Source organism: Carassius carassius, chromosome 37, assembly GCF_963082965.1.
Source record: "Carassius carassius chromosome 37, fCarCar2.1, whole genome shotgun sequence".
Lineage (NCBI taxonomy): Eukaryota > Metazoa > Chordata > Actinopteri > Cypriniformes > Cyprinidae > Carassius > Carassius carassius.
In genome coordinates, this window is record NC_081791.1 from 26,980,398 (window position 1) to 26,993,351 (window position 12,954).

The 12,954-nt window shown below is 35.1% G+C and overlaps 2 protein-coding genes across 2 annotated transcripts in view; both read right to left on the bottom strand.

Annotated features, from left to right (window-relative positions):
• Window positions 1-12,954, bottom strand: part of ctnnbl1 (catenin, beta like 1) — a 196,092-nt gene that overhangs the window by 111,197 nt on the left and 71,941 nt on the right. The window lies entirely within an intron of this gene.
• LOC132117795 (V-set and transmembrane domain-containing protein 2-like protein) overlaps window positions 1-12,954 on the bottom strand; it is a 59,933-nt gene that overhangs the window by 17,131 nt on the left and 29,848 nt on the right. The gene's annotated exons all lie outside the window — the stretch shown is intronic.

Below are 12,954 nucleotides of genomic sequence, written 5' to 3' on the forward strand. Positions count from 1 at the left end.
GCTAATCCAGGCTTTGAACAACACAAACCTGACATTCACTGTACAAAATGATTTTCAAAGTTGTAGATAAAACAATTCTGTTCTACAAAGGTAAATGACCTTAACTCGCTAGAGTGTGTGAAACTGAGAATAATGCTCTTTTATTTGTCCAGCCAAATTAATTATTGGTAGGACAGTGGAAATTTGGCAATTAGATGTTTTAGTAATGAAGATTATCTACATAAAAAATTGTGAGCTCAAAATCGATTTTACCCCTACAAGGCAAAAGGCAGTAACTTCCACATTATCAATATTTGGTTGCTGATAACCATTTATTTTCAACACCTTTATAAAATCTATTGATCATGGGCTGTCTCATAGGCTATCGCATAATGTGACTGTATTAATAGTTTTTTTTTTACTGTAACAAGCAGACTAATTTGAAACATGTGAGTGGATACTGTTTCCCAAACAATTTATATGCAATGCTCAGTAACAAAAGAATGCTAGACATAGCATGATTATTTTTTATATTGACGAAGGAAATAGCTTAACCTAAAAGAACGACTTGTGGATTGATGTGAACGCCAGCCAGCAAGCAGGAATAATGCTCAGAATGCTTGTGGATTAAACAACGATGTCATTTATCGCTAGGGATGTCCCGATACCACTTTTTCACTTCCGATACCGATGCTGATTCCGATATGAACAAGTAAAAATAAAACAATTATTATTTAAAAATTACAATTGTACCTAGAAAGTCGCCTATGGCTATGATTTTACTAATACAGTTGTCTGATTGATTTTATAACACCAGGATTAGTTTTTGTAAGGGTTGTGATGTCCACATGTTTTTGTTAAAGAAATTATAGAGGCTAGTATTTCTATCGCAAAAAGGTGGCCAAAAATGAAAGTGTAAGTGGATATTTGAATTGAATTAATTAACAGAACATTGAAACACGTTATTAACTTAATGCATTTTTTATAATTCTGTTTACATATTTATTTTTGTATACGTTAATATACATATAAAAACTAAAGTTTTTTTTTTTTTTGAGCAACTGGGATGGTGCCCTGCTGCATACTCTGTGTGGGAGCGGCGGTATTGGACATAGACATAAATACCTATATGGTATTGGATATTAGGGTTGTGCCGATAGACGATATTATCGTGTATCGACGATAGTCAGAGATATCGACGATGGCAGATTTCTCTGTTGATAGTCAAGACGATATTAGGCTCGTTCTCCTATTAATGTATTAAATTATAATAATAATAACTATTATTATTATTTTTATTAGGCGACCTATTATAATTCGTCTATCAAACTGCACGGCTATTTCACTTCAGCACCGTGTTTCACACACACACACACACATACGCGCAGTACATCGTCTGCAGATATAAGGTATTTCATTGCACTTTAACAAGTATTCTGAATGGCCTATAGAGCTATATGTGCAATATTTTAAACAAGCCCTCACTAACTGAGTTTAATTCCACAGTTATGTTAGAATACATCTCATTCATGTTTCTGTGGTGGTGCATCAGGCTCGTAATGGGGCGTACGGTCCCGAGCGCTGTATGACTGATGCATCTGTTTATAAGTAGGAGTGTTCTAGGTAGGAGTGACATAAAAATCATTGGAAAGTGTGTGCAGAGGCTCTGAGAGGACAACCACGTGCCTCACATTTTTTATGACCGCGTGGTCAGTAGGCTTCAAAAGCACAACTGCACATGTGCAGGCAGTGTAAGGAAGCCCACTGCTACTCAAACCGGTGCAATCCATCAATAAAATAATATAAAGACAGACAATATAATTGCCAGATGTGCAATAATTCTGGGCAATTGTTTGTTCACATGTTTGTTGCAGAGTGGACCATCAGCATAGGTTTTCGGAAGTATAAATGGAAGAAGTCCGCGTCCGCGCTGTCCATGTGCACGTCCGTATCGCTCACGCGGAAAATATAACACAGACTTAATGCATCAGTTCAATTGAACTTTACTCCAAATATATGTTCTTATCTGTTTTGAATACTTTATATTTAACATGTTAGTTTATGTCCAATAGTAGTTTTAAACTGTTGGACTTTAAATCAAATCTACTATTGATTTTCACCATTGACTGATTTTGCAGAACATTTAGACTGATAACTTCGGTGCGCAGATGCAGCATATTTGTCACAGGACGCGCGATATGACAGTTGTGTCTGACTATAAATGAACTAGCTGTTTTAAATACAGTATTTTTATATTTAACGTTAGTTTATCAGTATGTTTGAAAGTATATTTTTTCGATTATTGGTGATTCCAGAGGCTCTCTCTCGCACACCTGCGCGGTTTAAAACACCAAATAGTTATGTTATGACAAGAACATAGAGTCTCTCTCTTGCTCCACCCATGCACGATAATATCGTGTATCGTCGATCTCACGGGTTGATGATATGACGATTTGAAAAATCACCATATCGCCCAACACTACTGGATATGTTGGCTGTTGCAGTATATTCATTCCGTGGCGTCAGAACTCCAGTTGATAGAATGTGCGCTGCAGCATAATACAACAATATTTCTTCAAAAGCAGATCGTGGAGACATTTTTATCGTCCACGATCAAAAATATTCATATTGCACACCCTTTCCCTCGGAAGAAATCTCAGACCGGACCGCAAGTGCACTTTAACTCTCATACTCATGCGACCATAATTGGCTTCAACTGTTATCACGTGACAGGCTGCGCGCTTAACTGGATGTCGCACCAAGGGAAAAGCTAATATTCAAGCTTTTAGACGATGGTTTAAGATAGATTTTCCCATGGTTTGTGTTGGATAGGTATCGGATCATATTTTTTTGTCCCCTCTGATCTCCGATCTAGCGTTCTGGGCCAGTATCTGCACAATACCGATGTCGTGGATTGGATCAGGACATCTCTATTTATCGCCATGGATTGATTTTATCAAGCTACAAGTAAAGGTAGGATAGTTAATTATGACTTGTTAGAACTGATTTTATGATTGATCACACTACAAGCTACAGCATTCGAGTCCAAACGCATCCAACTAAAAGTCTGGTGAATAATCTGCATTATAAAAAACAAAGAATAAAAAAATAAAAAATGTAAAGGTTATTCACGATTACTTATTGCTGCCAAGGTATCTATCTGGTCTTTACAGTTCTTTGTTATATGGAGTTGTTTGGTAGATCGTGATCTAATTCGTTTGTCTAATAAAGTGCTTCAGTGACAGATCAGATGCATGAAAATATACAAGTAACACAAAAATGCAGTAGACTTTACTGGACAGTAAAACAAAGGCAGAACATTTGTAACTCCAAGCCAGCACCGAAACTTCATATTGACGAGCCTCTAAACAAAGGCAGAACCTGCCTTGGTTTCTCCAAGACTTTTCGAAGTTACGGTTAAGAAAACCCATTATTTTTTCGTGAAACCAACGAAAATTAATAAAGGATGTCTTGAATGTCCCAAAAAATATAAATAAAAATTTTTCGACCAAAATCGAAGTTACTGTCTTTTGCCTTTGCATGGCAGAATTCTCAGAGTATGTTTTACAATAAAATACTATTTGATAATATAGTTTTTCTTCTTCAGTAAATAAAACAAATATTATTAATGTTTCACAAGAAAATACTTTTTTTATTATAGTATAATATTAAAAACTATAAAATATTAAACACTATATATATATCAATCTTTCTCTTAAATTTTCTACACCAAACTTTGGTGTTTTTTTAAATAATGAAACAAAATGCAACAAAACCTTTCGTGCAAGTTTTTAAGTATAAAGTAAAACTATCGCTCAAAGGATTATCTTTCATATCGCAGGATATTTAACAGAATTTGAAATTGTATTAATAATTTTTACTGTATTTTTGATCAAATAATTGCAGCTTTGGTGAGCAGAAGACTTCTTTCAAAAACTTTAAAATATCTTACCGACCCCAATCTTTTGAACAGTAGTGTGAATGCATTTAAAACACAGTATGAGAAAGAGTTCGGTCCAGTTTTGTTCTGAACACACGTTATGTGTTACCATGTGCTGCTCAAACGAGCTCTGTGTGAGATTAAGACGTGTTGAGCAGAATCCCTCCACATATGGCTAATAACACACCCAAATCCTCTTAACCGCTTCCTCCAGAGCGACTCTTCATTTACCCATAATCCCATTCAAATGGCTGCTGACGCAGTGGGGGCCGCTGTCAAACCCACGAGGGGGGTACCCAGGACTTCCGTCCAGACAGAAGGCATGCTGGGAAATCTGTTCACGCTCTGATCACAGCCTGGAGATAAGATATTTGTTCATAATTGAGTTGATATCATGAAGCGTAATGAACAAATATATGAAGAAGTGAAGGGAATGACGGTTACTGATGACCGAGTGATAGCTAATGCTTTCGTTCACATAAAAACTAATGAAAGACAAAATAAAACCTTAAAATCCACACAGCAATTTCTTAAACCAATTTTCAGATTATTTTATTTAATGGTTTGATATTGCTGCTTTAAAAAGAAAATTAGTAATGTTTAAGATGCCACTACTTGAGTTTTTAAAAAACACATCTCAATAGGCAAAGATTAACTCTTTTCACTTTCAGACCAGTAAGAAACATCTACAACTATCCCTAGCAAGTGCATGGCTGCAGCTTCTTTACTTCAATCAGCTTTTCTTCAGGATAAAAATCTAGCAGTCCAGTGTATTTTTCACTTGCACAAATGCAATAATAGAGGGGTGGGTGGATGGATGGATGGATGATAGATAGATGGATGGATGGATGGATGGATAGATGAATAGATGCATAGATAGATAAATGGATGGATGGATAGATGGATAGATGAATAGATGGATAGATAGATAAATGGATGGATGGATAGATGGATAGATCGATGGATGGATGGATGGATGGATAGATGGATGGATAGATTCATGGAAAGATGGATGATGGATGGATGGATAGATGGATAGATGAATGGATGGATGGACAGATAGATGGACGGATGCATGGCTGGATGGACGGATGGAAAGATGGATAGATAGATGGATAGATGGATGGATGGACAGATGGATAGATAGATGGATGGATGGATGGATAGATGGATGGACAGATGGATAGATAGATGGATGGATAGATGAATGGATGGATGGATAGATGGATGATGGATGGATGGATAGATAGATGAATGGATAGATGGAAGGATAGATGATAGATGGATGGATAGATGGATGGATGGATAGATGAATGGATGGATGGATAGATGGATGATGGATGGATGGATGATGGATGGATGGATAGATAGATGAATGGATGGATGGATAGATAGATGAATGGATAGATGGAAGGATAGATGATAGATGGATGGATGGATGGATAGATAGATAGATAGATAGATAGATAGATAGATAGATAGATAGATAGATAGATAGATAGATAGATAGATAGATTTTTCTCTGCACAAAAGCTGTTGATGCGAGCCGCAGTCTCTCTGGGACTAAGATGACGGTTTCTGTAATTACTGCTAGCCGATCTGCATATTATAATTGGGGTCCTGGGGCCTCGTTATTTCACAGGGAATAGAAAAAGGCAGATCAGATACAAGAGCGACATGCACATAATCAGCGTCTCTCTATCAGAGGCAAAGAGGACACCTTCAGCAGTCGACCCAGTCCATCAGCCCAACTAACTCTGTAATGAGACCCAGCCGCTCTCAAGCAGACGAGCGGGAAAGCCCTAAAGATCTCAACGGAGGGGACGTCGGGGTCATGTCAGGGAGACACTCATTTGAAGAAGCAGGCGGCAGGTCTCTTTGAAATCTGAATCTCTGGTTGATTGAGTTTAGATCAAAGCGCCGTACGCACTCAGATGCTGTGAAACACAATAGAGATGCTGCAACATCAGAGCTGCTCCCAAATCTAACACACGCACAGATATCACAAAATCCCATCGACTCGCCATGTTTACATGCACAAGCACATTCTTTTACATGATGGATTATGAACTAATACAATACAAGATGCATTGCATGATCTGTTCCTGCTTGTCATCACTTGTGGTAAAATGGGAAATGTTAACATTTCATTTTAGTAATTTAATATTAATCAGAATCATACATAAAGGAACACTTTATTAAAAGGACAAATTCTCTCTATAACTAGCATGCATATTACTAGTATACAGGCAGTTAAACACATGTGACCCTGGACCACAAAACCAGTCATAAGGGTCAATATTTGGCCGAGATGCAACTATTTGAAAATCTGGAATCTGAGGATGCAAAAAAATCAAATACTGAGAAAATCGCCTTTAAAGTTGTACAAATGAAGTTCTTAGCATATAATACATATGTAATACTTAATACATATTACTAATTAAAAATTATGTTTTGTTATATCTATGGTAGGAAAAGTACAAAATATCTTTATTGAACATGATCTTTCATGATTTTTGGCATAAAAGAAAAATTAATAATTTTGACCCCTACAATGCATTGAAGGCTATTTCTTACAAATAAACCAGTGCAACTTATGACTGGTTTTGTGATCCATGGTCACATATTAATGCCTGCATAACTTAACTACCTTACTAACTATTAATAAGCTTCAAATTAGGAGTCAAATTAGGAGTTGATTTTACCGAATCAAAAGTGGTAGTTAACAGTTAATTAATATTAAGAATTGTGTGTGTGTATAATACTCAAAGGTTTGTAATAATTAATTAATAATAAGAGTTTTTTGTTGTTTTAACTCCTTTGCTCACCAAGGCTGTGTCTATTTTATGAAAAATACAGTATATACAGTAAAAATATTATTATTATCGTTATATTAAAATATTATATTTGCAGCTTTTATCACAGGAATCAAGTCCATTTTAAAATGGCTTTAATCTAATTAACTTTTTTTGGTAATAATATTTCACAATATAAATGCATTTTGTATTAATACAGCCTTGCATGGTGAGCAGTAAAGACTTATTTCAGAAACAAACAAAAAACAAAAATTTCTTCTTCATATTCTTCAAATATTAATCTTAATTATTAAATTTTTTACTAGTAGTGATATAAAAAAAAGTCAGTAATGCATCTTTTATATAAGTGTATTATATAAAAAGTGAATTATATATTGTATTTTTTTCTCTTTCTGCACATATTGTTCCACTTGTTTTAAAGTATTTAAAAAACATTAAATCTGACAGTTTTTAAAGAACATTTAGAAAAACAAGTTTTATACAGTGTTAATTCTCAGAAGAAAAAAATATTTATGCATTTTTTTAAAACGTTTTTTTTATTTTTTTTTTGTCAAATATGTCAAATAAGACTTTACTAATTTTTGCAGATCTCCACTATGTGTGTGTTCACTGCTCTGTGTGTGTGCACTTCGGATGGGTTAAATGCAGAGCACAAATTCTGAGTATGGGTCACCATACTTGGCTGAATTTCACTGTCACTTTCACTTTTCATTCATTACAGACACTGAAGCGCTTGACGCTCGTGGTGATTTCAGCGTCTGCTGTCTCACTTAATGAGGACATGAACACATGAACAACATCTCCAGAACTGCTCTGACAGTCACTTCATGAGCATTTGACCGTTTGATTTGAGTAAAACTAGCGTCACATCACATACACAGAACTGTAAAGGTACGTCAACCCGTCAAAATAAAAGTCCTGTATTACTATTGTTCAGCAGAATGTACATAGCCTACCACAAAAAAAAAAAACATTATTGTTTTTTAAGGTTTAATCACACATTTCTTCCATGTTTTATTTTTTATAATAAATCCCCTTTGTTTACCAAAAAGTTAAGTTTGCTTAATTTTCAATAATTAAAAGATTATTAAAATTTGAATTAAATTAATGTTTTGTGTGTTTAATGTGCATCTCAGAAAATGCTTTATTCAAAACCCCAACTGAATGGCACTTAAATGCACTTAATTCATCTTTCAACTTTATTGTCATTGTTCACAGTACAAGTACAGACAGAGAAACAATGGGTAATAATTAAATGCTTATTTTTGATGTATGCATTGCATTCTATGCATTTAAAAAGTAAAAAAAAAAAAATTCTAAACAAGGAAACTTAGTTTTTCATTTTAAGAGACCCAGGAGTCTTATTTTCTCTTGCATAATTAATATTGCACTTTAATTAAGCAAAAACACATTTTATCCGATTACTCGATGGAATTTTTGGTAGATTACTCGATTACTAAAATATTCGATAGCTACAGCCCTAATAATAACTATTCACCAGGTCAGGATCTTTACGAGATGAATTCTGAGCTGTCTCTTCAATATCTAGTGCACACTATCTACAACATGTTACTATAGAAATGATTTAACGTAAGCAGGATGCCAGGAGACTTTCTCATACATCAACTGAGAGCAGCTGTCAAATCTGGGCTTGCTGCCTCTGTTCATGTGTATCATGACATCTCACTGTCACGCAGGAGAAGACATGAGCGTTACACATTCAGCCATGAGAAGCACTGAAAACATTCATTCATTCTTTCAGTGTTTACTACACTGCAAACGCCAGACAGTAAAGTTAACTCTAAGTGAGTAAAATAAGTCATCTAATATTACATCCATAAGGTTTGTATACATAATACTTAGTGAATAAATCAAATATATATATACATGTATGTGTGTGTGTTTATGTACTTTTTGTATCAGGCATGTGATCAGCCATAGACAAAAAAAAGGAAAATCTGACCACGCCCACAAGCCACGCCCCCAGCACTTATTATTAAAAATGTATATTTTAGCTAGGGTTGGGTAAAAAAAAAAATCGATTTCTCGATTAATCGTTTTTTAAAATGTGGTTGATTCAAAATCGCTTCTCAAAGGCCAAGAATCTTTTTTTTTTTTTTTGTATGATTATTTTATCTTAAAAATGAAATAACTTGATCCTGTTTGATCAAGGAATGCGACTGTTCTGACTTTTTTCAGCATACATTTTTCATCTTGCATCAAAATTCTATTGTATTTATTTAACATAATTGTATTGGTTCTGTTTTAATGTACCCAAGTGTACCTAAAATAAGAGTTTAATATACAGGTTTGTGGCTCTTAATTTTTTAAAAATAAATATAGTATTTGTATTATAACTATATTCATTGAGTTGAAACAAGTATTGAAAATCGATATGAGAATCATAATTGAAAATCGAATCGAGAATCGAATCGATTTGAGAGCTTGTGAATCGAAATCAAATCGATCTGGAACATCTGAATCGATACCCAGCCCTAATTTTGTCACATTAAAAGATATATCTTATATTGTAATACTATATACTAATGACCTGTGAAAAAAAAAAAAAATAAAGCAGCATTTAATAATCGTGATAACAATATATTATTTATTATATATAAAGTACTATAATAGATTATAGTAAAGTGTACAGAATTGTTCTTATTATTAAAGTATCTGCCAAATGTTTGAAAGCATTACAATTATTAATGATTTTAAATATCTTCTGCTCATCAAAGCTGAATTTATGTGATCAAAATAAAGTTAAAGCAAACAAAAAAAGTATTTTTAGTATTCTGCACATTTCGCCATTTTACATGTAACATACTGTACTGTAGGGAAAAAAAGTACAAAGCAGTCACAACCATAATATTTCCCTAAAAACAGCAGGCCACCGAGTGTATACTGTACAGCTCAGTACACAGTGTGCAGTGTTCAGGGGTTTCACTGCTCAGCAGTTTTCACAGCGGTTGCATCATCACACGCTGGTCATCACGTCTGTCTCCATCGTTCGGCTCGGCTCGGCTCGGACCGATGCTGCAGGCGGTGGGTCTGTGTTATAAAGAGAGCATCTGTGGGAGGACAGGAGGACACACAGGGCCCCCAGAATGATGAATGTGCCACGCATTATCCTCGGTTATTATATCAGCTCTGAATCTGCTGATATGAATCACAGCAGTGTCTGCCGTCACTCCAGAGCCACATGGATTCATTCTCGTGAGGATACACAACGCCGCCGACTGCCAATAATAAAACCCAGGAAGAAAAGAGAGAACGGGAGAGCAGAGGAAGAGAGGAGGAAATGACAAAGACGTCAAATAGAGAAGAGAGGAGGTGGACGAGAAGTCCTGCAGCCGGCAAGACTGTAAAGACATAAGAGATGACGAAAAAGAGAAGAGAAATCCCAGTGAGCCACAAAAGACAGAAACACACACACACACACACACGTCTGTATTTTCCACTGGTTTAACAAACCAATCCAGCAGGAATCAGTGCACAGATGAGAGACAGAACAGAAGCAAATTATGGTTTTGTTTGCTTGTGTAAGTAGGAGGTAAGCTATAATTATCCCCTGACACTTCTCACACACACACACACACATACACACACACACACACACACACACAAACTCATTAACTGTAAATGAATGCCACTAGTGCACAGATACAGTAGGCCAGTGCCTCAGTGTTCATCTCAACAATGCAATTACTACTGAAATACCTTGTTGACAAAGGGTTAATAGTATAATAATATAGAGATGAACTGAATGACATAAAAGTCAAATGTGCACCTCATGTGTGAATATGCTTTTACCATAATAACAAGCTACAACATGCACAATATTCTGTACAGTCTCTGGAACAGAAAACTACATTTTAAGTCAATTTTTACATTTTCAGTATTTTGCTTCTGTTGAAATCAGGGTTATTATAATTAACGAAAACCGTTAAAAGGTTATCTAAAATAAATGTAAAAACAAAAAAGTTATTTTATGTCAGGAAGTTGGCAAGGGAACATTTCCCATTTTCATTTGTAAAAAAAAAAAAAAAGATGGCAAAATAAAACTAGCTGATCTTTTTTATGTTTATATGTTATATAAAAATAAAAACAGTAATAGTTCTATGTACAATATAAAAAATATATACTATTTAGTAAAGAGAATTTTGACATTTACATTTTTTGACAAATTGACAAAAAAACTAAAGCAATTTGCAATTTGCATTAGTCATAGTTTTTATCTTTTGACGACGTAATTAAAGTATATTAGCTTGCCATTCATTAGTTTGTCCATTTTCCTCTGATGTAAATGATTTCAGTTTTGTAGTTGGACAGAAAAATGAAAATTTTTCCACGACCACTCCAGCTCTACAGCATGTTTTCTCCATCCAGCTTCCTCAACTTCAACTTCGGTCAGAAATCTTGGTGTAATCTTTGTTGACCAGCTGACTTTCAAAGACCACAATGCAAAAACTATTCTATCTTGCAGGTTTTCATTTCACAACATTTGAAAGACCAGGCCCTTTCTAAAGGAGCATGCTGCACAACTTCTACTAATGAGCGACGCCTCGTGGTGACATCACAGAGAGCCACTAAACCACTTTCCAGAACATTTCCCTTCACTGTTCCTAGCTGGTGGAATGATCTTCCGACCTCTATCCCAAATGCGGATTCCCTGACAATTTAAGCGACAGCTGAAAACTCATCTCTTTCGACACCATCTGAACTTCAGCCAAAAATGTTTTTTTTTTTTTTTTTAAACTTTGCATCTCTTGATTTAAACAATAGTCTAGCGTGTACTTATTAAATAAATGCCTTTAGTTTTGTAGTAGTTTTCAATACATTTTTAGTAGGGCTGGGACAACGCGTCGAGGTCATCGATGACGTCGACGCAAAAAATACGTCGACGCAAAATATGCGCATCGATTCGTCGACCTGTTTTTATTTCTCTAAAAAACGTTTGCAAAACGTTTACCTTATGTGCGATGAATATACGCGATGGCCGGATCAACATTCTGTCCAACGTTATATAACCAATCCAGGGGTTTTTCTGCATTGATCTTTTTTTTTGGCGGGTGTCAAAGCCTTATTTGATCGGTGAGTGACAGTGACAGGGCGCGTACGAGAGAGAGCCCCGGCTGCGCGCGCACTCAGTCTTCAAACAACACGAGCGCTTCTTGCTCTCTCTCTCCCTTGTGCAAAATCAAAATCATTAAACACGATAGAAAAAGGGCGAAACACCAAAGTTTCACGCGCAGTTTCACTCACAGTCTTCAAACTACACGAGCGCTCTCTCTCTCTCTTCCCCCACCCCTCGTGAATATTAACCAAAATCATTAGACACGATAGAAAAAGGGGGGAACGCCAAAGTTTCACGTGGAGCATTCTGAGATTTTTATTTTCTCCATGACAGGCTGCTGACTCCCACTGTTAAATTTTTTTTTTTTGGAAAAGCACTCTCTGTATTAGCTTAAAGCCCTAAAGTTTACATTGGTTACTGTATTCTTTCAATTGCTCTAAACAAGTATTTTGGGTGAACTTTTTTATTGAATGCTAGACATCAAGTTGTTGTTATTTTCATCTGAAAGAAGAACTTTTTTTCAGTAAGCTAGGGCCTATGTGTTCAGTAAACTTGTTTCAGTAAGCTATGTGTTTTCAAGGCTTCAAGGTTTTATTGAATGCTATCTCTATACAAGTGCAAAGTAATGCATTCTTAGTCAGTCTTTTATTTTGTAATTTTAAGAGCAATAAACATATATTGCAATGTTAAGGAATTCATGTTTTTTTCATTCAGATATGTAAATCAACATGTATAAATTGTTAGTAGTCAATTAATGGGGAGATAATCGAAATCGAATCGGTCTGGGAAAATTAATCGTTAGATTAATCGATGCATCGGAAAAATAATCGCTAGATTAATCGTTTAAAAAATAATCGTTTATACCAGCACTAATTTTTAGAAATAAAAACCAGGCGCATATATAAACAAATCCCTCTATAAAAAATGTTCAGTATATAAGTATGAATAAAATTCTAAAACTTGGTGTGTGTTGCTGAAATGGAGAAAAAGCTTTTTTTTTAATTGCATTTAAAGATATGTATCGTAAATGCAATCTACAGATGCAAAAAATACAGTGCAATAAAAAATCAGTCCGAATGAAACAAACAAATCCCTCAATAAAAATGTTTTATAATATATAGAGGAATAAAACTGCCAAGTTT